Raw genomic sequence first — 7,139 nt, forward strand, 5'->3', positions numbered from 1 at the left:
CATCCTCCCCTTGCTTGCATGCTGCTGCAGAGCTCCAAGATTGACTTACCAGTTGTCAGCCCAGCTGGTTTCAGGAGGAAGGAGAAATTCGTGTGTAAAGTACCCTGGGTCTTAGGAGTGCATGTTTCTGTGTTGGAGAAGCTTAGTGCCTGGTTGGCTGACTTTGGCAATGAGAAAAGGAAGCTGATCAATTAACAGGAACTAAGTGAGTAAGAAATTTCAGTGTTCTTTCTCTTCCACTTATTCTTAAAACAACATTTGGATAATTCAGCTCATGAGAATCTCATTGTACCCATATTCCTGCTGAGAGACTTTACCTATGATACACTCACTGCAAGACCTGTGCAGGCCTTTCCTTCGTCTTTCAGCAAGATGTAGGAGCATAGTGGATTGAGCTCATACAAGCACCCAAACTTTACCGAAAAAGCATTTGCTGCATTAGGTGAAGCTGAATGCATATGCGGGGCAAAATGCAATTAAAATGGAAGGGCCACTGAAACACTTAACTTTTTCACAGGTTTTTAACTGAATATAAAAAAAAAAAACATGGTCCAACTGGTACTAAAGCCTGTTTCCACATAAAACCTGCTAGCACTATTATCCATTTCCATTCTTGCCAGAGTAACAGCAAGGGTGCTAGAAACCAAAATTGATACAGTGATATAAAATGTTATGTTATAAACAATATTGTGTATAAGTTGTACAAACAAAACCAAAAAGAGCAAATATGACAGTGTAATTAGGAAGTCGAAATTGAAACCCAGGAACAGTTGTAATCAAGGTCTATATAACCAACAAAAATATTTAGGTAGGGTTGGGAAGCACGAGATGTCCTCTTCAGTGATTCTGTTAAAATGTAAAATAACCACAATTTTCTTTAGTCTGCAGTATATAAGGAGGTAACAGTACATGCAAAAAAAATTCACGAGTCCCACTTCTATAGGGTTGGTGATCAACAGCAACAGATGATTGATAACATCTGGACACCATAAAGAGAGCAGTGACATCTTTCTTTCCCACCATACAGGCGACTGCCCTCCCACTCTGTTTAGGGCAACATTACTAAATTATATCCTACACATCAGAATATGTTGAAATACTAGCAGAGCAAACGTGTCGTCTTTTTCCCCAGAACATGAAAGTTGTTTCATCTCCAGGCAGAACATTTCACCCCTGCTTTCATCCAGTCAATGTCTCTGCTTTAATGGTCTCATTACATACTTCAATTCTAACACCAGTGTAAGGCACTAAAAATCATGAGCTGTCATTTCTCCATGCTCCCCTCCACCACTTTTTTTTTTTTATATATATATAGCAGTCATTACACACAGACTGTTCCCCATAGTTAAAAGAGAGCATAGCTCATTGCCTGATGAAATAGATCCATGTGCTACATGTGATGGGGCCTAAGCAAAGTGGAATGAGGGAAAACTATGGTAAACTGCATCCTACCCAGAAAAAGACTTGTCATAACCATGTAAAGGCATATGGAACACAGAGCACCACTTCCAGAAAATGAGGGAAAACACACCTATAACAGTTCTCCCTTCTTCCTTAATACCCCTTTAAAGCTATTATGCAAAACCAGCGGGAAATTGACTGACTGACAGGATGCAATAACATAAAGAGATTTGATTACTCTGAAGCAGAGCCTTTTCATTAAGTTTCTATCCTTACAACACAGGATCTATTACAAGAAGGGTCATTATACTTGTTTGTACCAAATGGATCAAAGGTCGATCCTATTTGATGTATCCTTGTATTTATAAATCTGACGTAAGTTCCCTTTTCTTTACATATGTTACACATGTATACATACAAATGCAAGCTCCTCAACATCTGATTATTCAGTAGAACTGTATTTCAATCCATGTCTTTTTACACTAAATAACCAGCTATGCAGTCTTTCAAACAGATACCATATCCTTCAATATTAGTCATTTATATTCATATAATTGAGAAGGAGTAAGTACCTAGCCATTCCATTCGGAGAATGAAGCATCTTTGAAATGTATTTACAGATGGTTTTCTCACCTCCTTGGGAATGCTAAGTACTATCTGTGCAGCAATAAAAAAAAAGCTCAACTACAAGACCACCGATTCTATTGCAGTGCAATGGTATTTTATTTCTGTTATTTAATAGGACGATGATAAAGACTACAACAGTCATAGTGTTCCTGCAGAAACTGCAGGGGGGGCGTGATGGGGCGGGTGGTTTGGAGGGGTGCAGGGGGATGGTAAGTATCATGTTTAAACACAGAGTAGCACCACAGCCATATGACTGATAGATCTCCAGAAATACCAGAGTGCCATGAACCATGCTGGGTAAGACATTTACTTTGGTCACCTCAGTACTCAGTAGCACCTCCATCCCAAATATTCAGGGCCCACAAGAACACATTTGTGATTGGCACTCCGTTCCATATGAGTTAGTACTGTTTGGCCCTAAATATTTCACAAATTCTGTAGCCGAAAAAAAAAAAATATAAAGCATCGGCATTCAAAAGGTTAATGAAAACAAAACCAGATGAACTTCACATAAGTGATGCACAAATCCTCAAATTTCCATTCTGTTACCTTCTACTTCCGCTAACAGCAGCAGAAGCAGCTTTTTACTTACATATTCATCATTCCAGAGCTGACTGAAATGCAGAGAAAAAACTAGGCAAGATTTATGAAAATATGGAGACTTCATTGAAGATATTGTATGAGCTATATGTCTTGCCCATTCTAGATACTTTCCAAATATTTTAGTTGGTTTAATAAAAATATTTCTCTCCCTAGAAATTCTAATACCTTTGAAATGAAAGGAGCTTTATAGTGCTATTTAACTAACGTTTTCCAGCACTATAGATCAGTATTTTGCAAGCATTTTTACCGTGCAAATGGCAGGGGGGAAAGAAATTTAAAAAAAAACCAAAAAACAAAAAACAAACCAAAAACCCACCACACAAAAAACAACCAACCAAAAAAAACCCCAAAACCAAAACAAACCAGAAAAGGAAGTAAAAAGGAGATATAAATTACAAGCACAGACTTTACAAATATCACGCTCCATATGCACCCAGTACTCATCTTTTAGCTTTTTTTCCCCGGCTCAAGCAAGCAAGCAGGCAACAAACAAGGAAACAGAAGGGGTAGACAAACCCCTGGACTTACCTTTTGTCCGGTCTCTCCGTAAAGTTCTCAGAGAGAAATTTAAATTCCTCCAGCTGGATTTGATTCTTTTCGTTTTTCTTTTTCTTGAATCGCACAGAAGCAAAACAATTAGTTTTCTGAGGTTCCATTTACTGCTTTTCCATCCCCAGCAAAATGTGTCCAGGAGACTATGCCAAAAGTAAGCCCAGAACTCAAAGGCAATTGGAAAAGGGAGCGTAGGGGGTTGCTGCAGGACCAGATTGTGAAATTCAGTAGCTTAAGCACAGAAAGATCCTACTGTACAATATACCTGGCTTCTCTCTCACCAAAAAACTGTACTGCAAACTGTCAGTAGTAGCCTCCAATAGCTGCTGTGTGTGCTGCAGATGGTACGTCTCACTGTTACCTTCCCAGATGGGTAGAGGATTCAGAGAGCAGCAAAAGCAGGGGGTCGCCTCCAAACCAGGTGGATTGCCAGCCACACATTCACTCAGTCCAATTAATCAAGACAAGAACAGCTCAGTCACCAGAGGTATCTCCTTCCAGGGTGCACAGGATTATGGCAAGGTTATTAATCTTGCTTTGCTGCATCCCCCCCACCCCCTACATTCAGCAGCCTGCACCGAGATGATTGCCAGCTCTGTCTCTGTCCCTGTTCTACTGCATTTTGCTCAGCCCTCTGTTGCTGCAAGTGAAACACAGAGGAGGGAGGAATACTAATAAGGTGGTTAGCTACAGTTTCTTTAAGGCATTCTACATACTGTGCGCGCGCGTGTCTGTCTATGTGTGTGCACGCATTATCCGTGGGGCGATCTGGTTTTCTTTGCGGCTGAAATAGGACCCGTTTCCACATCAAAGTCTGAATTAATCTGGATTATCACTTAACGAATATCAGAGCCAGCAATTGCTTTTTACTTAGGATAAGAGAAGGGTACTAAATGGTCTAGAAGATTAGTTAGGCTGTAGTGGTTACTGCGGGGGAGGGGGGTGGGGGCGGCGGGGGGGGGAGCATAGAAACCAGAGTACATCCAGAAGAGCATGCCAGGTTAGAAAATATCTTCTGAAGCAACTCATTTTAGCACTATTTTAGAAGTCATTCTTATATCCTGTACCTGTCAGGATTTTAAAATCAGCACTATATTATCCATCTCTAGATTAGATAGCAATATGCCGAGTCAAAGTAAATATTTTTAGAAAAGATAGGATTTTGGCAGGAAAAGAAAAATTTAGGAAGTCGATGGAGTCAGACATCCAGAGCTGTATTTATGAAGGTGCTTGAAATTCCCTATTTTGCTGAGAATTGTTCTGCTGAAACCTTTCACTTGTGAAATGAGTTTAGAGTTCACAGTCCAAGAGCCAAAACAGATTTTTCCATGTCTTGTCCAGGTAGCTGACTTGCATTGGTGTAGGAACCTGGGTATTCTGCTGTGGCAAGTACAACTCCTAGCTGTACTTCACTCCCATGAAATATGAAAACAGTCATATTGCTTTTTCTTTCCCACAGGTAATTCAGACCATCTGAATTAGGTTCAGGATGCAAGCACTACTGTCTCAGTTGGCTTCAATAATTGCAAGTTTTTGAGGCAGATGACACTTTGAGACTCCTTCAGGAACCTGAAAGCAAAAATAAACCATTTTTCAGAAGCAGCTCAGCGATTACTACAGTAGTAACTATGTGGGACTGGTAAGACTCATAGGTCTGAGTACCCAAATATACTTGGACAGAGCTCCCTATTGAATGAGCAACGTGAAATTAGTTTGGTGCTTCATATCACAGGAAGAGCTATCACAGCAATTTCTAGCAACTAAACTGTGATTGAACAAACAGAGGTGGAAATGCCTGTGTAGCTTTAGATAGCCTACCCACAGTGGGCTGGCAAGGAAGCCTGGATGCACTGACCACAGCATCATTGCTGTGACTTTAGCACAGAGGACTGCAATCTAAAAGGGCACTGTTGCCACAATATTTAGTACTAACACTAAGCAAAAGCCTTCTACTGGTAAGTAAACCCTGCAGTTTTAACAGCTAGTGAACTTAAAGAAAAAACACACAGCACATAAAGGCTGGACCTTCATGGTATCTGGAAAGAGAAATATAGTGCATGATAGGAAACTTTCAGAAGGTGGAAGATCAGCCCTGTTCCACTAATCACACATAGTCACTTGGACTTTTGTTCACTTTTTCAGCTTAACTTGCATTATAATTTAAATCTAAAATGATTGATTTATATGAAAGGCCACGGAACTGAAGACATTTTATATGTAACTTTCTTTGCTGCCATTATTTTTCGTCTCCACAACCCATAGTATTCCCAACACTGCATGACACCTTGTGTTTCCGTTTGCAGTTTTCTTGACTTAGGGAGCTTACGCTCATTCATCCATGAACATAACCAAGCGTGGCCACATAGGAACATGAGCAGCCATAGTAATTTGGACTGAAGGTCCTTCTAGCCAAAGTTTTGCCTGTGTTGGACACTGTCACAGACAACCATCAGATCAAGGGAAGCAAACAGTAGTATTTCCCAAGCACGCTGTCCCAACCTTTAATTATCTGTGCCGTAAGGAGCTGCAAGGTCAGACACAGGAATGCTCTGCATATTGGGGTACACCACTCACAGCTTCAGTCTTCAGTCATACCCTGCCTGAACTCATTTCTTCATACTGAGAATCCCTGAGGTATTTAACTATCCTCCACACTGATTTTGCTCTATTCACTTGAACACACCTATCACAAACCTTTTCCACCTCATGCAGTGTCCAAAATGCCACAGGCATGCCACAAGCTTTACAGCACTACATTGATACTTTCTGTTTTGAGAACACAACGTCCCTGAACACCTACAAATGAAGCTAACAGTTCATGTTCTACTTTCTAAAACTGTGAAATGAGTAATTTGGCTACTGTCAGAATATAACTTTTATCAGTGATGTAACATTTGTAGCTCTAACTAGTCAGTTAAGCTTTTGCAGGACAGACTCCTGTCTAGACCCAAGTCCACTGTGGACAGCCGTTGCCACCACTTTAAAGTTGTTTTTCTAGGTGCAATCAAAATCTCCAGTACATAATAAAAAGCACCCAAAGCTAATTAAACCAATTCACACATCAAATATTTACAATCCATGGGACTGGAACAACAGCAAAAAGGACTAACTGGCTTGCATTCTAATTTCCATTTCCACGACACAGATTACATGTTAAAGAGGAGGGGAAAAAGATTAAGTGTTGTTGCAAGAATAAGTTATCGGTAATAGTGTCTTCCAAGTACTGCTTATCATAAGCCCAAAGGTGCAGGCAAGGACCTCCATCCTGCCTCATCCACCCTTACATCTGTGTTAAAAACATACCACCTGCTAACTACCTTCACACTAACCAAAAGGAAAAAACATTATTTGCACTTCCAAGGGTTGGTGGCTTTTGGGGTTTGTTTTTTCCCCCAGGCGAAGCACATGTAGCACTTCGGGTAAAACATCTCATTACTCCCCAGACTACTACAGTCTGGTCTTATAAGCATCTTTCTTCATATCCCCACATGATGCTTAAAACAAAGGCAGGTTACAAAACAATATGAACAAGGCAAATATATCAATCCTTGGTGTGCCGCTGCCCCCCACCCCCCCAAAAAAACCCACCAAAAAACACCCAGCCACAACCAAAACCCACCAAAAACATTATTTCAGCTCCCTCTCACTCTGGCCCTCACCTAACTCAGCTGAACTTGATGACTTGTCAGTTAATATTACAGCTCTGAAAACAATTTCTGAAATTCAGCGCAAGTTAAGCATGCAAGCTTATTGCTCAGCAGAGCCCTCAGTAGATAAAGTACTGACCCAGGACGCATGCATACCCACAAAATACCTCCAAAGCCCTTCAAAGATTTTTGTAGTGTTCCCCTTTGTTTTTATTATGTTAACCTCTTTTGATTTAGTGAACCCCAAATGCATGTGCTATTTGTATGCCCAGCCCCCATGCTTCCTCTTAATTTTCAGTGGATTTGTCA

The 7,139-nt window shown here is 40.6% G+C and overlaps 1 protein-coding gene across 1 annotated transcript in view; it reads right to left on the bottom strand.

Annotated features, from left to right (window-relative positions):
- Nucleotides 1–3,781, bottom strand: part of LRRC4C (leucine rich repeat containing 4C) — a 539,166-nt gene extending 535,385 nt beyond the window's left edge. Inside the window, exon 1 of the mRNA XM_055793234.1 lies at nucleotides 3,160–3,781. The gene's annotated coding sequence lies outside the window, so the exon portion shown is untranslated. The remainder of the gene's footprint in view (nucleotides 1–3,159) is intronic.
- Between the last annotated feature and the right edge of the window lie 3,358 nt (nucleotides 3,782–7,139).

The sequence above is a fragment of the Falco peregrinus genome, chromosome 1, assembly GCF_023634155.1.
Source record: "Falco peregrinus isolate bFalPer1 chromosome 1, bFalPer1.pri, whole genome shotgun sequence".
NCBI classification, from domain to species: domain Eukaryota; kingdom Metazoa; phylum Chordata; class Aves; order Falconiformes; family Falconidae; genus Falco; species Falco peregrinus.